Source organism: Somniosus microcephalus, chromosome 12, assembly GCF_052327205.1.
Source record: "Somniosus microcephalus isolate GS21.2 chromosome 12, FLI_Smic_1.0, whole genome shotgun sequence".
In the NCBI taxonomy this organism is placed as follows: domain Eukaryota; kingdom Metazoa; phylum Chordata; class Chondrichthyes; order Squaliformes; family Somniosidae; genus Somniosus; species Somniosus microcephalus.
Window position 1 is genome coordinate 114,781,432 of NC_140998.1, and position 26,465 is coordinate 114,807,896.

Genomic DNA, 26,465 nt, shown 5'->3' on the forward strand with positions numbered 1-26,465 from the left:
GGTCGCGCGCTGGCGCCTTCTGCCCTGTGCAGCTTCAGGTGGGTGAGCAGCAGCTTGGTGCTCTTGTTGTTGCTGCTGCTGTTGGTGCTGCTGTTCTTCATAGTTCTGCTGCTGCCGCGGCTGGTCTTCGTCTGAATCTGATGTCCAGGAGGAAAAGAAATATATCGTTCCCATGCTTCTGGTATATGCCTCAGTTGAGGAAGCGCTCAGTCAAGGTGGCGAGAGGGGTTTCCCAGGAGGTCACACTGGAGATGGGTGTCAGGCTCCAAACTTCAACAGCAATGGGTATGCCTGTTAAAAGATCCCCCAGACCTGGGACAACAAAGTTCTGCCACCTGCAAATGATGATTGCTGAAAACTCCTTTTTAATGGGGGAGCTGCAGCTGTTAGTAAGCAGTCCACTTGTGAGGCCGCCAGGATTCACTGGCGTGTTCCTGAGGAGATGTGCAGGACGTGGGAAAAGTGGTAAAATCAGAAAGGCCTCTCAAAATGGGATTAAAGAGGCAATTAAGTGGTTGTTAAGGGCCTTAAGAGTCTATCCCGCCTCTTGGAGGCGGGATGGAAACGGGGTCAGAAAGCACGCAATTGGGAAAATTGCTCGGAGGTGGGACGGAGGCGGGATCGGGCCCGCCTACCATCTTTTGCAATTTTACCACCTCACACGCCTCCAATCCCGCCTCCTCGGGCCTGGCAATATCAAGCCCATAATATCCCCCACTTTCCTGTATATGTGCCAATTGGCAAAGCTACAAGTATTGCACAAGACTCTCTTATTAAAGAATGAGTCACTTCTATATCTTGGAATTTGGATCAGATCTAAACAGGCTCTCAGTGACATCAATATCAGCGGCCTACTTGTCATTAGGAGTCATCTCACCTGGGTTCAAATAGCCTCACGTGATGTCTTTATACGTATCAGGCCTGGCGATGGCCAGAGAGATTTACTACAACACACAGTGGGTGTTGATTCACAGTTCCATTTGCTCTCTACGAATAGGCCTCGCTCCTTATTTCCTGTGAGGCCTGGAGCTCCTCACGATTACTACCCCTCTGCATCAATACGTCAGCTTTGATGCTCAACTAAACTTCTCTCCGTGTGATCGAGCTGGATGTTAAGTGTACAAGAAACTCCCTGTGACTAGCCCGAGTGTGAGCTCACACACGGTTCCCTCTTCGAGCCTAATTGTGAGCTCACATACTAATCACTGTGACCAGCTTTGAGTGTGAGCTCACACACTGCTCCTCGACTTTAAAGTTCTCATTGTTGTGTTCAAATCCGTCGATGGCCTCGCCCCTCCCTACTCCCTATCTCTGTAACCTCCCCCAGCCCTACAGTCCTCCGCGATATCTCTGCTCCTCCAATCAACATTCCCTCTCATTTTTTTTGGGTGCGGGTCCCCGTTAAGAGGCTGCGCGGGACCATCAGAAAGCTGCGTGGCCATGCAGCTTAGAGGGAATACTGCCCCCAACACTGGCCTCTTGCGCATCCCAGGCTTTAATCGCTCCACAATTGGCGGCCATGCCTTCAGCAGCCGAGGCGCTAAGCTCTGGCAATCCCTCCCTAAACCTCTCCGCTTCTATGAATAGGCCTCGCTCCTTTTCTTCAGTGAAGCCTGGAGCTCCCCGCTATTACTCCCCATCTGCATCGATACAATATTGGGTCTGCTGCAATTTGACCCAAACCACCTATCTCTTTGACCAAGCTTTTGCTCATCTGCCCTAATATCCCCTTATGTGGCTCGGTGTCAAATTTTGTCAGATAACGCTCTTGTGAGGCATCTTGGGACGCATTACTACGTTAAAGGTGCTGTATAAATGCAAATTGTTGTTTTAGTTGTGACCGGCCTAAGTGTGAGCTCACACACTGATCCCTGTGACCGGCCCAAGTGTGAGCTCACACACTGATCCCTGTGACCAACCCGAATGTGAGTTCTCACACTGATCCCTGTGACCGGCCCGAGTGTGAGTTCACGAACGGATCCCTGTGACCGGCCCGCGGGTGAGCTCACGAACTGATCCCTGTGACCGGCCCGAGTGTGAGTTCATACACTGATCACTGTGACCGGCCCGAGTGTGAGTTCACGAACTGATCCCTGTGACCGGCCTGAGTGTGAGCTCACACACTGATCCCTGTGACCGGCCCAAGTGTGAGCTCACGAACTGATCACTGTGACTGGCCCGAGTGTGAGCTCACACACTGATCACTGTGACTGGCCCGAGTGTAAGCTCACGAACTGATCCCTGTGACCGGCCCGAGTGTGAGCTCACGAACTGATCCCTGTGACCGGCCCGAGTGTGAGCTCACACACTGATCCCTGTGACCAGTCCGAGTGTGAGCTCACACACTGATCCCTGTGACCAGCCCGAGTGTGAGCTCACACACTGATCCCTGTGACCGGCCCGAGTGTGAGCTCACACACTGATCCCTGTGACCGGCCCGAGTGTGAGCTCACACACTGATCCCTGTGACCAACCCGAATGTGAGTTCTCACACTGATCCCTGTGACTGGCCTAAGTGTGAGCTCACATACTGGTCCCTTTGACCGGTGTGAGTGTGAGTTCACATTCTGATCCCTGTGACTGGCCCGAGTGTTAGTTCACACACTGATCCCCAATGACCGGCCCAAGTGTGAGTTCACACTCTGATCCCTATGACCAGTGTTATAAATCTCATCATCATAAACAAACTACTCATGAAATAACACTGGACGGCCAGCTGGTGGCGCCATCCAAGTAGTATAAATACTCGGGCGTGGGCCCAGCTTGCCCAGGGACATTTTGTAAGACAGGAACTAGTGAAGTACAACTAGACCTCCATGTTCTGAAACAAGTTAATTAAAGCCTTGCTTTATACTCAAACCAAGTGTGTAGTGAGTTTTATTACGTCAGTTTAATCAACTTGATATCGACTCCACGCTCTGAGTGATTTGGGAACAGCCAGCTATGACTTCAACTGCAGAAGGGTACTCCGGTGTAGTAATCAATCCATCATGGACAAACTACTCAGACCTGCCTGTCTTGACCTGGACCCAAATTCACCTACAACTGCTAAGGTATGGAAACACTGGTATTATACCTTCAGCAACTTCCTCAGGGTATATGGTGAGAATGATCCTGATAAATTAGAGATACTTGCCAATTATGTATCTCCTCATGTGTTTGACTATATCGAAGACTGTGTAGACTATGACTCTGCTATCCTAATATTACAGCGACTATATGTTAAGGCCCCAAATGAAATTTTTGCTCGGCATCTACTGGCCACAACTTGACAACAACCTGGGGAATCACTTGACGAATTCCTTCAGAAACTTCGCAGGATCAGCAAGGATTGTAATCTTAAAGCTGTCACAGCTGAGCAGTACCAGGAGGAGTTAATGCGTGATTCCTTTATTAATGGGATTGCGTCTCCCTTCATATGCCAGCGTCTGTTGGAGAGTAAAACCCTCAAGTTACAGGCTGCCTATGACCAGGCATGTTCCTTGGACTTAGCAAAGAGGAATGCAGATACTTATCTTTTACCTCATGCACGGGCTGCTGCTATCACTTTTAAAGACTCCTTCGATAGATCTCGGGCGGAAACCCTCACTGAGGATGACTCTAACCTAACGGATGACAACCCTACCCTAGAAGCCTTCGCTGATGATGACCCCGCCCTAGCGGCATCTTGGCAATCTGGAAGGAAGTGTTTCTTCTGTGGAGGTGCGTTCCATTATAAGAAATGTTGTCCTGCTCGTAACGCAACCTGCAATCATTGCAGCAAGAAAAGTCACTTTTCTAAGGTATGCCAGTCAAGAGCCTCTGTTAGTAAGAAAGGCCACTTTTCTAAGGTATACTGGTCGAGAGCTCCTGTTAGTTTTGCAGCTACTATCTATAAAACTGCTCCTCCCCCAAGAGCCACTACTAAGGTTACAGCTGCTATCTATGAAATTGCTCCTCCCCCAAGAGCCACTACTAAGATTACAGCTGCTATCTATGAAACTGCTCCTCCCCCAAGAACCACTACTAAGGTTACAGCTGTCAAGGGTAAAACTGCCCCTCCTCCCATCACAGCTGTTTTTCCCCAAAGTCTGTCCCATGCAGCCATGAAGGTTTCGGTAAATGGACACATTTTGAGCGCACTAATCGACTCATGCAGCTCTGACAGCTTCATTAGTGAACGGGCTGTCAGTAAGTTAAAACTGCATATTTACCCCTCAGACAGGGAAATTGCAATGACTCTGACGACACTGGCCATCAATTCTTCCGGCTTTTGTCTTGTCGACCTTATTCTCAATGGCCGCACTTATTTCTCCACTCGGCTCAAGGAGCTCAAGAACCTATGCAGTGATGTGCTCCTGGGACAGGATTTCCAGAAACAACGCAAAAGACTCACTTTCGAGTTTGGAGGGTCAAAGCTGGAGTTTACTATTTCCAAAGTACCGTTTCGTGCGCTTTCGGCGGCTTCGCTCGACGAGCCCTCCTTGTTTACCAATCTTTCCCCCCCGATGTAAGCCTATAGTCACTAAATCACAACGTTTCAGCCAAGATGATCGATCCTTTATCGAGGCAGAAATCTCTCGCCTTCTAGCTGACGGTATATGGCCTTTGAGGCCAATGGTCGGCTTTACCAGTTTTGTCGCCTTCCATTTGGGGTCACCAATGGGGTGGCCGTCTTTCAACGGGCAATGGATAGCCTAGTCAAACAGGAGAACTTAACGGACACTTTTCCATAGCTGGATAATATCACTATTGCTGGTCATGACATAGAAACATAGAAGATAGGAGCAGGAGTAGGCCATTCAGCCCTTCGAGCCTGCTCCACCATTCAATGAGATCATGGCTGATCATCCAAATTCAGTACCCGGTGCCTGCCTTCTCCCCATATCCCTTGATCCCTTTAGCCTTAAGAAATATATCCAACTCTTTCTTGATTATACTTAATGAACTGGCCTCCACCGCCCTCTGTGGCAGAGAATTCCACAGGTTCACCACTCTCTGGGTGAAGAAATTCCTCCTCATTTCAGTCCTAAATGGCTTACCCCTTATCCTTAGACTATGACCCCTGGTTCTGGACAACCCGGCCATCAGAAACATCCTTCCTGCATCTAGTCTGTCCAGGCCTGACAGAATTTTATAGGTTTCGATGAGATCCCCTCTCAATCTTCTAAACTCCAGTGAGTATAAGCCCAATCGACACAATCTCTCCTCATACGTCATTCCTGCCATCCCAGGTATCAGCCTGGTGAATCTTCGCTGCACTCCTTCCATGGCAAGAACGTCCTTCCTCAGGTAAGGCGAACAAAACTGCACACAATACTCAAGGTGTGGTCTCACTAAGGCCCTGTACAACTGCAGCAAGACATCCTTGTTCTTGTACTCGAACCCTCTTGCTACGAAGGCCAACATACCATTTGCCTTCTTAACCGTCTGCTGCACCTGCATGCTTACCTTCAGCGACTGGTGTACAAGAACACCCAGGTCTCTTTGCACTTCCCCTTCTCCCAATCTATTACCATTCAAATAATAATCTGCCTTCCTGTTTTTGCCACCAAAGTGGATAACCTCACATTTATCCACATTATAGTGCATTTGCCATGTTTCTGCCCAATCACCCAACCTGTCCAAATCGTGCTGGAGTTTCACGACATCCTCCTCACAGCATACCCTCCCTCCCTCCCAGCTTTGTGTCATCTGCAAATTTGGAGATATTACATCCAATTCCCTCGTCCAGATCATTAATATATATTGTGAACAGCTGGGGTCCTAGGACCGATCCTTGCGGTACCCCACTAGTCACTGCCTGCCACTCGGAAAACGACCCGTTTATTCCAACTCTTTGCTTTCTGTCCGCCAACCAGTTCTCTATCCAAGTCAATACCTTGCCCCCAATCCCATGTGCCTTAATTTTGCATGCTAATCTCTTATGCGGGACCTTATCGAAACCTTCTAAAAGTCCAAATACACCACATCCACTGGTTCTCCCTTATCTATTTTACCAGTTACATCCTCAAAAAATTCCAGTAGATTAGTCAAGCATGATTTACCTTTTGTAAATCCATGTTGACTTTGTCCGATCCAGTCACTGCTTTCCAAGTGCTCTGCTATTACATCTTTTATAATGGACTCTAGCATTTTCCCCACTACCGATGTCAAGCTTACCGGTTTATAATTCCCCGCCTTTTCTCTACCACCTTTTTTGAATAGTGGGGTAACATTAGCTACCCGCCAATTCATGGGTACTGTTCCAGAGCCTATCGAGTTCTGGAAGATGACCAGCAATGCATCTACTATTTCTAGGGCCACTTCCTTAAGTACCCTGGGATGTAGATTATCAGGCCCTGGGGATTTATCGGCCTTCAGCATCAATTTTCCTAACACCATTTCCCTACAAATACTGATTTCTTTCAGTTCCAGCCTTTCATCAGACCCTATGTTCCCCGGCATCTCTGGGAGGTTATTTGTGTCCTCCTTTGTGAAGACGGAACCAAAATATGTATTTAGTTGGTCTGCCATTTCTTTGTTCACCATTATAAATTCCCCGATTCTGACTGCAAGGGACCTACGCTTGACTTCACCAATCTTTTTCTCTTCACATATCTATAAAAGCTTTTACAGTCAGTTTTTATGCTCTCTGCAAGCTTACTCTCATATTCTATTTTCCCTTTCTTAATTAATCCCTTTGTCCTCCTTTGTTGAATCCTAAACTGCTCCCAATCCTCAGGATTATTGCTTTTTCTGGCCAATTTATATGCCCTCGCCTTGGACCTTATGCTATCCCTAATTTCCCTTGTTAGCCACGGTTGAGTCACCTTTTTTGTTTTATTTTTATGCCAAACTGGGATGAACAAATTCTGTAGTTCATCCATTCGGTCTTTGAATGTTTGCCATTGCCTATCCACTGTCAACCCTTTGAGTGCCATTCCCCAATCAATCCTACCCAACTCGCTCCTCAGACCATCATAGTTTCCTTTATTTAAATTGAGGGACCCTAGTCTGCGAGTCAACTACTTCATTCTCCATCTTAATGAAGAATTCAATCATATTATGATCGCTCTGACCCAAGGCCTCATACAACAAGATTGCTAATTAATCCTTTCTCGTTACATAATACCCAGTCTAAGATGGCCTGATCTCTGGTTGGTTCCTCGACATATTGGTCCAGGAAACCATCCCGTAAACACTCCAGGAATTCCTCCTCCACAGTATTGTTACTCATTTGGTTGGCCCAATCTATATGTATATTAATGTCACCCATGATGACTGCTGTGCCCTTATTGCACGCTTCTTTAATTTCTCTTTTAATGCCATCCCCAACCTCCGCCTTACTGTTTGGAGGTCTATAAACCACTCCCACTAACATTTTTTTCCCCTTAGTATTTCTCAATTCTACCCATACAGATTCCACCTCATCAGAGCTAATATCCTTCATTACAATTGTGTTAATCCCTTCTTTAACCAGTAATGCTACCCCGCCTCCCTTTCCTTTTTGCCTATCTTTCCTGAATATCGAATACCCCTGGATGTTGAGTTCCCAGTCCTGGCCTTCCCTGAGCCACGTTTCCGTAATCCCAACCAAATCATATTTGTTTACTTCTATTTGCGCAGCCAATTCATCCACCTTGTTACAAATGCTCCTCGCATTAAGACACAAAGCCTTCAGGCTTGTTTTTTTAACGCTGTCAGACCTATTAGAATTATTATTTACTGTGGCCATGTTTGATTTAAACCGTTGATTTCTCTGACTGCCACTTTTGTTTTTCTCCTTCCTATCTTTTGCTTTTATCCTTGTTTCCCTTTCCTCTGTCTCCCTGCTCAGGTTCCCAACCCCCTGCCATTTTAGTTTAAACCCTCCCCCACAGCACTAGCAAACACTCCCCCTAGGACATTGGTTCCAGCCCTGCCCAGGTGCAAACCGTCCGGTTTGAACTGGTCCCACCTCCCTCAGAACCGGTTCCAATGTCCCAGGAACTTGAATCCCTCCCCCTGGCACCATTCCTCTAGCCACGTATTCATCTGAAGTATCCTTCTATTTCTACTCTGACTAGCACGTGGCACTGGTAGCAATCCTGAGATTACTACCTTTGAGGTCCTGTTTTTTAATTTATCTCCTAACTCCCTATACTCCGCTTTTAGGACCTCATCCCACATTTTACCTATATCGTTGGTGCCTATATGCACCATGACAACTGGCTGTTCACCCTCCCCTTCCAAGATGTTCTGGAGTCGCTCGGAGACATCCTTGACCCTTGCACCAGGGAGGCAACACACCATCCTGGAGTCTCGTTTGCGGCCGCAGAAACGCCTATCTATTCCCCTTACAATTGAATCCCCTATTACTATAGCTCTACCCCTCTTTTTCCTCCCATTCTGTGCAGCAGAGCCACCCCTGGTGCCAGGAAGTTGGCTGCTGCTGCCTTCCTCTGATAAGCCATACCCCCCAACAGTACTCAAAGTGGTGTATCAGTTGGAGAGGGGGATGGCCACAGGGGACCCCTGCACTACCTGCCTGTGCCTAGTACTCTGCCTGTTGGTCACCCGTTCCCTTTCTTCCTGTCCAACCTCTACCTGCGGTGTGTCCAACTCCGTAAATGTGCTATTCACGATGTCCTGAGCATCGTGAACGCTCCAGTATGTGTCCAATCGCAGCTCCAGCGCCGCAATGCGGTCTGTCAGTAGCTGCAGCTGGATGCACTTCCTGCACATGTAGTTGTCAGGGACACAGGAAGTGTCCCTGATTTCCCACATATCGCAGGAGGAGCAGATCACGGGGCCCGGCTGTCCTGCCATGACTTACCCGTTAATTAATTGAATTTAAATTAAATCAATCAATCCCACTAATTACACTACAGTTAACTGGTTTACCAGCAGTCCCTGCTACACCAGAGAGACCTTAGAAACTATAAACCAGAGTTAAAGAAGAAGCATGATGCCAATCTCCAGAGATTTTTTGACGTTCTCCGTCATCGCAACTTAACCTTAAATGAGTCCAAATCTGTGAAATCAGTACCATCAGTCAACATCCTTGGCTACTGGATGGGCAACGGTGTCATCAAACCGGATCCGGAGCGACTTCGTCCGCTTCAGGAGCTCCCTCCCCCCTATGAATTTCGGCTCTCTTCGTCGGGCACTCGGCCTATTATGCAAAATGGATACCCCACTTCTCCAACAAGATCCAGCCCCTGCTTCACGCAAAGTCATTTCCATTAGAGGCAATGGCTATTTCAGCTTTCAACCTCCTCAAGCGACAACTGGAAAAAGCCACGCTTCGTTCCATTGATGAAAATCTTCCTTTCGTGGTCGAGTGCGATGCATCGGATGTGGCGATCTCTGCTACCTTGAATCAAGGTGGTCGACCCGTTGCATTTCTGTCCAGAACTTTGCAGGGTAGCGAGCTCCGTTATCCTCCTGTCGAGAAGGAGGCTACGGCCATCATCGAAGCTGTACGTAAATGGAGTCATTTTCTCGCTCGTTGCCATTTCACACTTATAACCGATCAGCGCTCCGTGGCCTTTATGCTGGATAACTCGAAATGCATTAAGATCAAGAATAACAAAATATAACTCTGGAGGATGGAATTGGCCGCCTTTGGATGCACCATACATTATCGAGCCAGCAAAGAGAATGTGGCCCCGGATACCCTCAAGCGGGCATTCTGCTCTTCTATGTCAACTTCGACTCTCGCGGATCTTCATACTGACTTATGCCATCCTGGCGTTACCCGTATGTTGCACTTTGTGCGATCTAAAAATCTCCCATTTTCTACGGAAGATGTGAAATGAACGTGCTCCTCCTGTAAAATTTGTGTGGAATTAAAACCGCAATTCTTCCGTCCATCGAATGGCTCGCTCATACACGCTATGCAGCCTATGCAGCGACTCAGCATTGACGTTAAAGGGCCATTGCCTTCCTCAACGCGAAACACCTACTTACTGACTATGGTGGATGAGTATTCACGCTTTCCCTTTGCTTCCCCCTGTCCCAATATGCTTACTTCCACAGTGATCAAATGCCTTGATCAAGCCTTTTCCCTTTGCGGTACGGCCAATTTCATCCACTCTGATCGGGGTCCCTCCTTCATGTCAAGCAAACTCAAAAGTTATCTTTCCCAACGGGGAATCGCCACAAGTAAAACGACACCGTACCATCCCATCGGTAATGGACAGGTTGAGAGATACAAAGCTATCATTTGGAACGCTGTTCGTCTTGCACTAAAGTCACGCAACCTACCAGACAAGCAGTGGGAAACTATGCTCCCTGATGTGTTGCATTCCATCAGGTCTCTTCTTTCTATGTCCACCAATGTCACGCCTCATGAGCGATTCTTCAGGTTCCAGCGTCGCTCCGCTCATGGGACGTCCCTACCATCATAGTTGGCAGCTCCCGGCTCCGTGCTGCTCCGAAGATTTGTCCGATCTTCTAAAAACGATCCCCTCGTTGACGAGGTAGAACTCACGGACGTCAATCCCATGTACGCGCACGTGCGGTACCCTGATGGCCGGGAGTCCACCGTTTCGCTCCGGGAACTGGCTCCCTGTCCAGCCAGTTCTCCGGACCTAACTGATAGAGGGAGCCACGGTGATGATGCCGACACTCTGCGCTCCCTCGAAGATCATGCCCTACCTGGGACATCGAGAGATCTGCCGGCTGCCCCACCGGATCCACTTGGGGAGCCGAGCGCTCCCCATGGGATGGCCATCCGAGGCCAGGACGCCAGTCGATCCCCGGCTATCAAACAGGATGAAGCCAGCTCTGCGCCTGTGGGGACCTGCACCCGGAGTCACGATCTCCCTAGCCTCCCTCGGGTCGATCAGGGTAACACAGGCCCTGTCGATCCACCGGTACGGATCAAGCGGGCCAAGCTCCAAGACACGGTCTGGGGAGAGGTGCCTTCTAGCCATAAACAAAAATCTAAAAGACTGCGGCTATTTGTGGTCCACCTAATCCGTTAAGAGGAAGTCGTCGGTCTTCCAAATCTTTTAGGCAGGAAGAATGTTATAAATCTCATCATCATAAAGAAACTACTCATGAAATAACGCTGGACGGCCAGCTGGTGGCGCCGTCCAAGGAGTATAAATACTCGGGCGTGGGCCCAGCTTTTCAGGGACATTTTGTAAGACAGGAACTAGTGAAGTACAACTAGACCTCCATGTTCTGAAACAAGTTGATTAAAGCCTTGCTTTATACTCAAACCAAGTGCGTAGTGAGTTTTATTACGTCAACCAGTGTGAGTTCACACACTGATCCCTGTGACTGGCCCGAGTGTGAGCTCACACACTGATCCCTGTGACCAGCCCGAGTGTGAGTTCACACACTGATCACTGTGAACGGCCCGAGTGTGAGCTCACACACTGATCCCTGTGACCGGCCCGAGTGTGAGTTCACACACTGATCACTGTGAACGGCCCGAGTGTGAGCTTACACACTGATCCCTGTGACCGGCCCGTGTGAGATCACACACTGATCACTGTGAATGGCCCGAGTGTGAGTTCACACACTGATCACTGTGACAGGCACTAGTGTGAGCTCACACACTGATCACTTTGACCATCCCGAGTGTGAGTTCACACACTGATCACTGTGACAGGCCCGAGTGTGAGTTCACACACTGATCACTGTGACTAGCCCGAGTGTGAGTTCACACACTGATCCCTGTGACCGGCCCGAGTGAGAGTTCACACACTGATCACTGTGAATGACCCGAGTGTGAGTTCACACACTGAATACTGTGACCGGCCCGAGTTTGAGTTCACACACTCATCACTGTGACCGGCCCGAGTGTGAGCTCACAAATTGATCACTGTGACTGGCCCGAGTGTGAGTTCACACACTGATCACTGTGATTTGCCCGAGTGTGAGCTCACACTCTGATCACTGTGATTGGCCCAAGTGTGAGCTCACACACTGATCACTGTGACCGGCCCGTGTGAGATCACACACTGATCACTGTGAATGGCCCGAGTGTGAGTTCACACACTGATCACTGTGAACGGCCCGAGTGTGAGCTTACACACTGATCCCTGTGACCGGCCCGTGTGAGATCACACACTGATCACTGTGAATGACCCGAGTGTGAGTTCACACTCTGATCCCTGCGAACGGCCCGAGTGTGAGCTTACACACTGAGCCCTGTGACCGGCCCGTGTGTGAGTTCACACTCTGATCTCCGTGACTGGCCCGAGTGTGAGTTCACACACTGATCCCTGTGACCGGTCCGAGTGTGAGTTCACACACTGATCCCTGTGACCAGCCCGAGTGTGAGTTCACACTCTGATCTCTGTGACCGGCCCGAGTGTGAGATCACACACTGATCACTGTGACTGGCCCGAGTGTGAGCTCACACACTGATCACTGTGATTGGCCCGAGTGTGAGTTCACACTATGATCCCTGTGACCGGACCGAGTGTGAGCTCACACACTGATCCCTGTGACCAGCCCGAGTGTGAGTTCACACTCTGATCACTATGACCGGACCGAGTATGAGCTCACACTCTGATCACTGTGACCGGCCCGAGTGTGAGTTCACACACTCATCACTGTGACTGGCCCGAGTGTGAGCTCACACACTGATCACTGTGACTGGCCCGAGTGTGAGCTCACACTCTGATCTCTGTGACCGGCCCGAGTGTGAGTTCACACACTGATCACTGTGACTGGCCCGAGTGTGAGCTCACACACTGATCACTGTGACCGGCCCAAGTGTCAGTTCACACACTGATCACTGTGACTGGCCCGAGTGTGAGCTCACACGCTGATTCCTGTGACCAGCACGAGTGTGAGTTCACACTCTGATCCCTGTGACCGGCCCGAGTGTGAGTTCACACACTGATCACTGTGATTGGCCTGAGTTTGAGCTCACACACTGATCCCTGTGACCGGACCGAGTGTGAGCTCACACACTGATCCCTGTGACCAGCCCGAGTGTGAGTTCACACTCTGATCACTGTGACCGGACCGAGTATGAGCTCACACTCTGATCACTGTGACTGGCCCGAGTGTGAGCTCACACACTGATCACTGTGACTGGCCCGAGTGTGAGCTCACACTCTGATCACTGTGAACGGCCCTAGTGTGAGCTCACAAACTGATCACTGTGACCGGCCCGAGTGTGAATTCACACACTGAACCGTGTGACCAGCCGGAGTGAGAGTTCACACACTGATCACTGTGACTAGCCCGAGTGTGAGTTCACACACTGATCCCTGTGACCGGCCCAAGTGTGAGCTCACACACTGATCATTGTGAACGGTCCAAGTGTGAGTTCAGACACTGATCCCTGTGACCAGCCCGAGCGTGAGTTCACACACTCATTACTGTGACCGGCCCAAGTGTGAGCTCACACTCTGATCACTGTGACTGGCCCGAGTGTCAGCTCACACTCTGATCACTGTGACTGGCCCGAGTGTGAGCTCACACACTGACCAGTGTGACCGGCCCAAGTGTCAGTTCACACACTGATCCATGTGACCAGCCCGAGTGTGAGTTCACACACTGATCCCTATGACCGACCCGAGTGTGAGTTAACATAGAAACATAGAAGATAGGAGCAGGAGTAGGCCATTCGGCCCTTCGAGCCTGCTCCGCCATTCAATGAGATCATGGCTGATCATCCAAATTCAGTACCCTGTCCCTGCCTTCTTCCTATATCCCTTGATCCCTTTAGCCTCAAGAAATATATCCAACTCTATCTTGAATATATTTAATGAACTGGCCTCCACCGCCCTCTGTGGTAGAGAATTCCACAGGTTCACCACTCTCTGGGTGAAGAAATTCCTCCTCATTTCAGTCCTAAATGGCTTACCCCTTATCCTTAGACTATGACCCCTGGTTCTGGACTCCCTGGCCATCAGAAACAACCTTCTTGCATCTAGTGTGTCGAGGCCTGACAGAATTTTATAGGTTTCGATGAGATCCCCTCTCAATCTTCTAAACTCCAGTGAGTATAAGCCCAATCGACACAATCTCTCCTCATACGTCATTCCTGCCACCCCAGGTATCAGCCTGGTGAATCTTCGCTGCACTCCTTCCATGGCAAGAACGTCCTTCCTCAGGTAAGGCGACCAAAACTGCACACAATACTCAAGGTGCGGTCTCACCAAGGCTCTGTACAACTGTAGCAAGACATCCTTGTTCCTGTACTCGAACCCTCTTGCTACAAAGGCCAACATACCATTTGCCTTCTTAACCGCCTGCTGCGCCTGCATGCTTACCTTCGGCGACTGGTGCACAAGAACACCCAGGTCTCTTTGCACTTCCCCTTCTCCCAATCTATTGCCATTCAAATAATAATCTGCCTTCCTGTTTTTGCCACCAAAGTGGATAACCTCACATTTATCCACATTATAGTGCATTTGCCATGTTTCTGCCCAATCACCCAACCTGTCCAAATCGTGCTGGAGTTTCACGACATCCTCCTCACAGCATACCCTCCCACCCAGCTTTGTGTCGTCTGCAAATTTGGAGATATTACATCCAATTCCCTCGTCCAGATCATTAATATATATTGTGAACAGCTGGGGTCCTAGGACCAATCCTTGCGGTACCCCACTAGTCACTGCCTGCAACTCAGAAAACGATCCGTTTATTCCAACTCTTTGCTTTCTGTCCGCCAACCAGTTCTCTATCCAAGTCAATACCTTGCCCCCAATCCCATGTGGTTAATTTTGCACGTTAATCTCTTATGCGGGACCTTATCGAAAGCCTTCTAAAAGTCCAAATACACCACATCCACTGGTTCTCCCTTATCTATTTTACCAGTTACATCCTCAAAAAATTCCAGTAGATTAGTCAAGCATGATTTACCTTTTGTAAATCCATGTTGACTTTGTCTGATCCAGTCACTGCTTTCCAAGTGCTCTGCTATTACATCTTTTATGATAGACTCTAGCATTTTCCCCACTACCGATGTCAGGCTTACCGGTCTATAATTCCCTGCTTTTTCTCTACCACCTTTTTTGAATAGTGGGGTAACATTAGCTACCCTCCAATCCATGGGTACTGTTCCAGAGTCTATCGAGTTCTGGAAGATGACCAGCAATGCATCTACTATCTCTAGGGCCACTTCCTTAAGTACCCTGGGATGTAGACCATCAGGCCCTGGGGATTTATCGGCCTTCAGTCCCATCAATTTTCCTAACACCATTTCCCTACAAATACTGATTTCTTTCAGTTCCTCCCTTTCATCAGACCCTATGTTCCCCAGCATCTCTGGGAGGTTATTTGTGTCCTCCTTTGTGAAGACAGAACCAAAGTATGTATTTAGTTGGTCAGCCATTTCCTTGTTTCCCATTATAAATTCCCCTGATTCTGACTGCAAGGGGCCTACGCTTGTCTTCACCAATCTTTTTCTCCTCACATATCTATAAAAGCTTTTACAGTCAGTTTTTATGTTACCTGCGAGCTTACTCTCATATTCTATTTTCCCTTTCTTAATTAATCCCTTTGTCCTCCTTTGTTGACTCCTAAACTGCTCCCAATCCTCAGGATTATTGCTTTTTCTGGCCAATTTATATGTCCTCTCCTTGGATCTTATGCTATCCCTAATTTCCCTTGTTAGCCACGGTTGAGTCACCTTTTTTGTTTTATTTTTATGCCAAACTGGGATGAACAAATTCTGTAGCTCATCCATTCGGTCTTTGAATGTTTGCCATTGCCTATCCACCATCAACCCTTTGAGTGCCATTCCCCAATCAATCCTACCCAACTCGCTCCTCAGACCATCGTAGTTTCCTTTATTTAAATTGAGGACCCTTGTTTCTGAGTCAACTACTTCATTCTCCATCTAAATGAATAATTCGATCATATTATGATTGCTCCGACCCAAGGGGCTTCGTACAACAAGATTGCTAATTAATCCTTTCTCGTTACATAATACCCAGTCTAAGATGGCCTGATCTCTGGTTGGTTCTTCGACATATTGGTCCAGGAAACCATCTCATCACTGTGACTGGCCCGAGTGTGAGCTCACACACTGCTCACTGTGACTGGCCCGAGTGTGAGCTCACACACTGATCACTGTGACTGGCCCGAGTGTGAGCTCACACACTGATCATTGTGACCGGCCCGAGTTTGAGCTCACACTCTGACCACTGTGAACGGCCCGATGTGTGAGTTCACACACTGATCACTGTGACAAGGCCGAGTGTGAGCTCACACACTGATCATTGTGACCGGCCCGAGTGTGAGCTCACACTCTGATCACTGTGAACGGCCCGATGTGTGAGTTCACACACTGACCACTGTGACAAGGCCGAGTGTGAGTTCACGCACTGAACACTGTCACCGGTCAGAGTGTGAGCTCAATCACTGCTCACTGTGACCAGCCCGACTGTGAGTTCACGCACTGTTCCCTGTGACCGGCCCAAGTGTGAGCTCGCACTCTGATCCCTGTGACCAGCCCGAGTGTGCATTCACATACTGGTCCCTGTGACCGGCCCGAGTGTGAGTTCACACAATGATCACTGTAACCAGCCCGAGCTCATACACTGATTACTGTGAACAGCCCAAGTGTGAGTTCACACACTGATACCTGTGAACGGCCTGATTGTGAGCTCACACACTGTTCCCTGTGACTGGCCCGAGTGTGAATTCACACACTGATCCCTGTGACCGGTCCGAGTGTGAGCTCACAAACTGATCCCTGTGACTGGCCCAAGTGTGAGTTCACACACTAATCCCTGTGACCGGCCCAAGTGTGAGTTCACACACTAATCCCTGTGACCAGCCCGAGTGTGAATTCACAAACTGATCCCTGTGACCAGTCCGAGTGTGAGCTAACACACTGATCCCTGTGACAGGCCCAAAAGTGAGCTCACACACTGATCAATGTGACCGGCCTGAGTGTGAGTTCACAATCTGATCCCTGTGACCGGATCGAGTGTGAGTTCACACTCTGATCCCTGTGTCCGGCCCGAGTGTGAGCTCACACACAGATCACTGTGACCGGCCCGAGTGTGAATTCACACACTGATCCCTGTGACCGGCCCGAGTGTGAGTTCACACTCTGATCCCTGTGAATGGCCCAAGTGTGAGCTCACACACTGATCACTGTGACCAGCCCAAGTTTGAGTTCACACACTGGTCCCTGTGACCAGCCCGAGTGTGAGTTCACACACTGGTCCCTGTGACCGGACCGAGTGTGAGTTCACACTCTGATCCTTGTCATTGGCCCAAGTGTGAGTTCACACACTGATCCCCAATGACCAGCCCAAGTGTGAGTTCACACACTGATCACTGTGAAGGGCCTGAGTGTGAGCTCACACACTGATCCCTGTGACCGGCCCGAGTGTGAGTTCACACACTCATCACTGTGACTGGCCCGAGTGTGAGCTCACACTCTGATCCCTGTGACCAGCCCAAGTGTGAGCTCACACACTGATCCCTGTGACCAGTCCGAGTGTGAGCTCACACACTGATCACTGTGATCGGCCAAGTGTGAGCTCACACACTGATCCCTGTGACTGGCCCGAGTGTGAGATCACACTCTGATCCCTGTGACTGGCCCGAGTGTGAGTTCACACACTGATCACTGTGACCGGCTTGAGTGTGAGCTCACACACTGATCCCTGTGACCGGATCGAGTGTGAGTTCACACTATGATTCCTGTGACCGGATCAAGTGTGAGTTCACACTCTGATCCCTGTGACCAGCCCGAGTGTGAGTTCACACACTCATCAATGTGACTGGCTCGAGTGTGTGCTCACACACTGATCACTGTGACCGGCCCAACTGTGAGTTCACACACTGATGACTGTGACCAGCCCGAGTGTGAGTTCACACACTGATCCCTGTGCCCAGCCCGAGTGTGAGTTCACACTCTGATCCCTGTGACCAGCCAGAGTGTGAGCTCACACTCTGATCCCTGTGACCAGCCCGAGTGTGAATTCACACACTGATCCCTGTGGACGGCCCGATTGTGAGTTCACACACTGATACTTGTGACCAGCCCGAGTGTGAGTTCACACACTGATCCATGTGACCAGCCCGAGTGTGAGCTCACACACTGATCCCTGTGACTGGCCCGAGTGTGAGTTCAGACTCTGATCCCTGTGACCAGCCCGAGTGTGAGTTCACACACTGATCCCTGTAGACGGCCCGATTGTGAGCACAGATCCTGATCACTGTGACCGGCCCGAGTGTGAGTTCACACACTGATCCGTGTGAATGGCACAAGTGTGAGTTCACACACTGATCACTCTGACCAGCCCGAGTGTGAGTTCACTCTCTGATCCCTGTGAATGGCCCGAATGTGAGCTCACACACTGATCACTGTGACCAGCCCGAGTGTGAGTTCACACTCTGATCCCTGTGAATGGCCCGAGTGTGAGCTCACACACTGATCACTGTGATCGGCCTGAGTGTGAGTTCAGACACTGATCACTGTGACTGGCCCGAGTGTGAGCTCACACACTGATCCCTGTGACCAGCCCGATTGTGAGTTCACACACTGGTCCCTGTGACCAGCCCAAGTGTACGTTCACACACTGGTCCCTGCGACCGGCCCGAGTGTGAGTTCACACTCTGATCCTTGTCATTGGCCCAAGTGTGAGTTCACACACTGATCCCCAATGACCAGCCCAAGTGTGAGTTCACACACTGATCACTGTGAAGGGCCCGAGTGTGAGTTCACACACTCATCACTGTGACTGGCCCGAGTGTGAGCTCACACTCTGATCCCTGTGACCAGCCCGAGTGTGAGCTCACACACTGATCCCTGTGACCAGTCTGAGTGTGAGCTCACACACTGATCTCTGTGATCGGCCAAGTGTGAGCTCGCACACTGATCCCTGTGACTGGCCCGAGTGTGAGTTCACACTCTGATCCCTGTGACCGGCCCGAGTGTGAGCTCACACACTGATCCCTGTGACCGGATCGAGTGTGAGTTCACACTATGATTCCTGTGACCGGATCGAGTGTGAGTTCACACTCTGATCCCTGTGACCAGCCCGAGTGTGAGTTCACACACTCATCACTGTGACCGGATCAAGTGTGAGTTCACACTCTGATCCCTGTGACTGGACCGAGTGTGAGCTCACACTCTGATCATTGTGACCGGCCCGAGTGCGTGTTCACACTCATCACTGTGACTGGCCCGAGTGTGTGCTCACACACTGATCACTGTGACCGGCCCAAGTGTGAGTTCACGCACTGTTCCCTGTGACCGGCCCAAGTGTGAGTTCACATACTGATGACTGTGACCAGCCCGAGTGTGAGTTCACACACTGATCCCTGTGACCAGCCCGAGTGTGAGTTCACACTCTGATCCCTGTGACCAGCCAGAGTGTGAGCACACACATGGATCCCCTTGACCAGCCCGAGTGTGAGTTACCACAGTCATCACTGTGACTGGTCAGACTTTGAGCTCACTCACTGATCACTGTGACTGGCCCGAGTGTGAGTTCACACACTCATCACTGTGACTGGCCCGAGTGTGAGTTCACACACTGATCCATGTGAACAGCCTGAGTGTGAGCTCACACTCTGATCCCTGTGACCAGCCCGAGTGTGAATTCACACACTGATCCCTTTGGTCGGCCCGATTGTGAGTTCACACACTGATCCATGTGACCAGCCCGAGTGTGAGTTCACACACTCAACACTGTGACTGGCCCGAGTGTGAATTCACAAACTGATCCCTGTGACCGGCCCGAGTGTGAGTTCACACACTGATCTCTGTGACTGGCCCAAGAGTGAGTTCACACACTGATCTCTGTGACCGGCCCGAGTGTGAGCTCACACACTGATCACTGTGAAGGGCCCGAGTATGAGCTCACACACTGATCACTGTGACCAGCCCGAGTGTGAGTTCACACAATCATCACTGTGACCAGCCCGAGTGAGAGTTCACGCACTGACCCCTGTGACCGGCCCGACTGTGAGTTCAAACACTGATTACTGTGACCAGCCCGAGTGTGAGTTCACACTCTGATCCCTGTGACCAGACAGAGTGTGAGCACACACATGGATTCCTGTGACCGGCCCGAGTGTGAGTTTACACACTGATCCCTGTGACCAGCCCAAGTGTGAGTTCACACTCTGATCCCTGTGACCGGCCCGAGTGTGAGTGCACACTCTGATCACTGTGAACGGCCCGATGTGTGAGTTCACACTCTGATCACTGTGACCAGCCCAAGTGTGAGTTCACACACTGATCCCTGTGGACGGCCCGATTGTGAGCTCACACAATGATCCCTGTGACCTGCCCGAGTGTGAACACACACACTGATCCCTGAGACCGGCCCGAGTGTGAGTTCACACACTGATCCATGTGACCAGCCCGAGTGTGAGTTCACATACTGATCACTGTGACTGGCCCGAGTGTGAGCTCACACACTCATCAATGTGACTGGCCCGAGTGTGAATTCACACACTGATCCATGTGAACAGCCCGAGTGTGAGCTCACACACTGATCCCTGTGACCGGCCCGAGTGTGAGTTCACACACTCATCACTGTGACTGGCCCGAGTGTGAGCTCACACTCTGATCCCTGTGACCAGCCCGAGTGTGAGCGCACACACTGATCCCTGTGGACGGCCCGATTGTGAGCTCACACAGTGATCCCTGTGACCGGCCCGAGTGTGAGTTCACACTCTGATCCTTGTCATTGGCCCAAGTTTGAGTTCACACACTGATCCCCAATGACCAGCCCAAGTGTGAGTTCACACACTGATCACTGTGAAGGGCCTGAGTGTGAGCTCACACACTGATCCCTGTGACCGGCCTGAGTGTGAGTTCACACACTGATCCCTGTGACCAGTATGAGTGTGAGCTCACACACTGATCACTGTGATCGGCCAAGTGTGAGCTCACACACTGATCTCTGTGACTGGCCCGAGAGTGAGTTCACACACTGATCTCTGTGACCAGCCCGAGTGTGAGCTCACACACTGATCCCTGTGACCGGCCCAAGTGTGAGTTCACACTCTGATCCCTGTGACCGGCCCGAGTGTGAGCTCACACTCTGATCACTGTGACTGGCCCAAGTTTGAGTTCACACACTGATCACTGTGACCGGCCCGAGTGTGAGCTCTTGAACTGAGCCCTGAGACTGGCCCGAGTGTGAGTTCACATTCTGATCCCTGTGATCGGCCCAAGTGTGAGTTCACACACTGATCACTGTGACCGGCCTGAGTGTGAGCTCACACACTGATCCCTGTGACCAGATCGAGTGTGAGTTCACACTATGATTCCTGTGACCGGATCGAGTGTGAGTTCACACACTCATCACTGTGACCGGATCGAGTGTGAGTTCACACTCTGATCCCTGTGACCGGACCGAGTGTGAGCTCACACTCTGATCACTGTGACCGGCCCGAGTGTGAGTTCACACACTCATCACTGTGACTGGCCCGAGTGTGTGCTCACACACTGATCCCTGTGACCAGTCTGAGTGTGAGTTCACGCACTGTTCCCTGTGGCCGGCCCAAGTGTGAGTTCACATACTGATGACTGTGACCAGCCCGAGTGTGAGTTCACACACTGATCCCTGTGACCAGCCCGAGTGTGAGTTCACACACTGATCCCTGTGACCAGCCCGAGTGTGAGTTCACACTCTGATCCCTGTGACCAGCCAGAGTGTGAGCACACACATGGATCGCTGTGACCGGCCCAAGTGTGAGTTACCACACTCATCACTGTGACTGGCCCGAGTGTGAGCTCACACACTGATCACTGTGACTGACCCGAGTGTGAGTTCACACACTCATCAATGTGACTGGCCCCAGTGTGAGTTCACACACTGATCCATGTGAACAGCCTGAGTGTGAGCTCACACTCTGATCCCTGTGACCAGCCCGAGTGTGAATTCACACACTGATCCCTGTGGACGGCCCGATTGTGAGTTCACACACTGATCCATGTAACCAGCCCGAGTATGAGTTCACACACTCAACACTGTGACTGGCCCGAGTGTGAATTCACACACTGATCCCTGTGACCAGCCCGAGTGTGAGTTCACACACTGATCTCTGTGAATGGCCCGAGAGTGAGTTCACACACTGATCTCTGTGACCGGCCCGAGTGTGAGCTCACACACTGATCCCTGTGACCGGCCCAAGTGTGAGTTCACACTCTGATCCCTGTGACCGGCCCGAGTGTGAGCTCACACTCTGATCACTGTGACTGGCCCAAGTTTGAGTTCACACACTGATCACTGTGACCGGCCCGAGTGTGAGCTCACGAACTGCGCCCTGAGACTGGCCCGAGTGTGAGTTCACATTCTGATCCCTGTGATCGGCCCAAGTGTGAGTTCACACACTGATCACTGTGTCCAGCCAGACTGTGAGCTCACACACTGATCACTATGACCAGCCTGAGTGTGATATCATACACTGATCCCTGTGGCCGGATCGAGTGTGAGTTTACACTATGATTCCTGTGACCGGCCCGAGTGTGAGCTCACATACTAATCACTGTGACCGGCCCGAGTGTGATCTCACACTCTGATCCCTGTGACTGGATCGAGTGTGAGTTCACACTCTGATCCCTGTGACCGGACCGAGTGTGAGCTCACACTCTGATCACTGTGACCGGCCCGAGTGTGAATTCACACACTCATCACTGTGACTGGCCTGAGAGTGTGCTCACACACTGATCACTGTGACCAGCCCAAGTGAGAGTTCACACTCTGATCCCTGTGACCAGACAGAGTGTCAGCACACACATGAATTCCTGTGACTGGCCCGAGTGTGAGTTCACACACTGATCTCTGTGACCGGCCCGAGTTTGAGCTCACACACTGATCCCTGTGACCGGCCCAAGTGTGAGTTCACACTCTGATCACTGTGACCAGCCTGAGTGTGAGTTCACACACTGATCCCTGTGGATGGCCCGATTGTGAGCTCACACACTGATCCCTGTGACCGGCCCGAGTGTGAGAACACACACTGATCCCTGAGACCGGCCCGAGTGTGAGTTCACACACTGATCCATGTGACCAGCCCGAGTGTGAGTTCACACACTGATCACTGTGACTGGCCCGAGTGTGAGTTCACACACTAATCACTGTGACCAGCCCGAGTGTGAGTTCACACACTGATCCCTGTGACCGACACGAGTGTGAGCTCACACACTGATCCCTGTGACTGGCCCGAGTGTGAGTTCACACACTGATCCCTGTGACCAGCCCGAGTGTGAGTTCACACTCTGATCACTGTGACCGTCCCGAGTGTTGTATTGATTTCTTTGTGGGTTCAATGATGAGACATTTATGAAAGAGAATGTCTTTTAATCTAAAGTCTGTTCAACTCTTTATACAGCTTTTCAGGAGACACGATGCTAGTGATGCATCTAGAATGAAACTGAAACTAAACCAAACTGCCTTGCTTGTCTCGGTCACATGCCCTCTGCTGGTCAGGCACAAGCAATCAATACATGCAATTATGCTGGTAAGGCATGATAATCAAACAGGCAAATAACATCACTATTTGCTGATTTCATTACATCTCCCTTTCTTAAAACAAAAGTATTTTACTTTTAACTAACAACATGTTTTCTTTGTATTAATCTGCATTTTAACTGTAACACTTAATGAACTTACATTATCATTATCATGATCAAGGTTTTTTAACCTTGCTTTGTGTGTTCACATGAAATATGTCAATACACTAGAACTTGAAGAAAAAATAAGATAACATTACTTCCTTCTATAACAATAGTCCTTAAATTTGCTCAATGAGCCTCTCAGGAGGCTTCACGTGTCTTGAGGATTTTCTGATTGATTGTCCTTGAACCTGAGTTGTTGCCTCAGATGATTGGTTCTCAGCTGTGTGATCAGGTTGTTCAACAGTATCAGTCTCTTGACCTGCTGTGGCTGGTCCCATGAGAAGATCTCGACGATTTCTTCTCAGAACAGCACCCTCATCTGTCTGAATGGTGTATGATCTTGGTTGAACTTCACTCAGGACAGTTCCCTTCTGAGTCCATGTGTTTGTTTTGTCTTTGAACCTTACTTGGTCACCAGTGTGGAGTTCAGGTAGGTTTTGTGTTCCTCTGTCATAGTAGTACTTTTGCTTTTCTTTCTGTTGTTCTTTGAACTTCCTCACTTTCTCCCCCTCTTTTGTTTTCAGGAGGTTCTCCGGGATGGGTAGGTTTGACCTTAGCCGACGCCCCATCAGGAGTTGGGCTGGTGACTTACCACACTCGAGCGGCGTTGTGCGGTATACAAGCATGCTTTGGCAGAAGTCAGTTCCACTGTCTTTTGCCTTGTACATCAGTCTTTTCACTGTCTGGACCGATTTTTCCACTAGTCCATTGGACTGTGGATAGTGAGGACTTGACGTTGTGTGGACAAAGTCCCACTCTTTGGCAAAGTGTCAGAAACTTGCATTGTAAAACTGAGGTCCGTTGTCTGTGAAGACCTCGCTTGCCACGCCTTGTCTGGAGAATATGGCTTTCATACATGTTATCACAGCATCTGCAGTGGTGGTGAGCAGTCTACAAACCTTTGGATACAGGGAGTAATAGTCTGTGACTACAAGATAGTCCTTCCCTTGACATACGAATAGGTCAGCGCCTACCTTCTGGTAAGGTCTGTCTGGCGCTGGGTGTGGCTTTAGTGGTTCTACCGGATTGCTTGCTCGATATTTCAGGCATATTGTGCAGTTTGACACCTCATTTGTCACATCTTGGTTGATTCGTGGCCAGTACATCACCTCTCATGCTCTTTTCTTACACTTTTCGATCCCCAGATGTCCTCCATGGATCTTTTTTAACATCTCTTTTCTCAGACTCTTTGGGATAACTATTTTACTTCCTTTGTAGATGATGTCTTCGACCACTGATAGTTCTGCCCTGCAGTTCCAGTACTCTGCCATGTCAGGTGAGCAGTCTTGCTTCATGTTGGGCCATCCATCCAAGATGCTTTTCCTCAGTCGTCTCATTGTTTCATCTTTGTTTGTCTCATTCTTTATGAGCTCCATTTTTGCATCTGCTATGGGCAGTGCACTTGTGATCATGTCCACGTAGGCGTTCACTTTTTCATCCATTGTGGTGTTTGCGGGCTCACTTGGGTCTACAGCTCTGGACAACGTGTCTGCTGTATACATCAGCTTACCCGGTGTGTACGCAACATTCAGTGTATAGCGTTGCAGTCTGATCATCATTCTTTGTATTCTAAGTGGACAGCTATTTAGTGGCTTTTGGAACAATGCAATCAAGGGCTTATGGTCAGTCTCTACACTGATTGCTTGTCCTGCCACAAACTGGTGAAATCTTTCACAGGCATATGTGATGCTGAGCAGCTCCTTTTCTATTTGAGCATATCGCGTCTCCGCGTCTGTCATTGAGCACGATGCATATGCAATAGGTTGCCAGTAGTCATATTGTTGCAGAAGAACGGCACCGAGCCCACTCTGTGATGCATCTGATGATATCTTGATGGGTCTCGCTGGGTCATAAAACCTCAGAACTGGTTCCTCTGTGAGCAGTTTCTTTAGATCGCTCCATGACTTCTCATGCTCATGATTCCATTCCCATTCTATGTTCTTTTCAGTTAGTCTTCTCAGTGGCGCCATCTTTTCTGAGAGGTTGGATATGAATTTCCCCATGTCGTTGATCATTCCATTAAACCTCTGCACGTCCTTTTTGCATTGTGGCTTTGGCATATTCTCAATGGCGGACACCTTTCTGGGATCTGGTCTGATGCCCTCACTGCTAAGGATATCTCCCACGAATGTCAGTTCTGTCACCCCGAGCTGGCATTTCTCTCTATTCAGCTTCAGGTTTGTTTTCCTTGTTGCTTCCAGCACTTTTTTCAGTCTCTCGTCATGCTCAGTTCTCGTGGTTCCCCATACTATGATGTCATCCATTGATGTATCAACTCCCTCCAGGTGCTCATAGATCATATGGATAGTTTTGTGATACACTTCAGGAGCTGAGGCAATGCCAAATGGTAACCTTAGGAATCTGTATCTGCCAAATAGACTGTTGAACGTGCACAGTCTTGAACTTGCTTCGTCCAATTTCATCTGCCAAAATCCTGATGATGCATCTAACTTGCTGAAATACTTTGCATTTGCAAACTGTGCCATGATTTCCTCACGTGTAGGAAGCTTGAAGTGCTCTCTCTTTATTGCTCTGTTTAGATCTCTTGGATCCAGGCAAATTCTGAGCTTTCCATTCTTTTTGTCCACTACGACGAGGGAGCTCACCCACTCAGTTGGCTCATCTATCTTCTGAATCACGTTCAGGCTTTCCATCCTGTCCAACTCTGCCTTCAGTTGCTTTTGAAGAGCAAACGGGACTTTTCTGCATGGATGTATGACCGGTGTCATACTTTTATCTACTCTGATCGTGTGTTCTCCTGGAATGCAGCCTAGACCCTTAAATAGGTCGTTGTACTCTTTCATGAGTTCATCATAGACTGTCTCTCCTTCACTTTCCACAACGAGGACTCTCTTTACCAGGTTCAGTCTCTCACAGGCTTTTAAACCTAGTATGGCTTGCACATCCTTTGGCACCACGATTAATGCTAGCGTGTGCTCTCTGT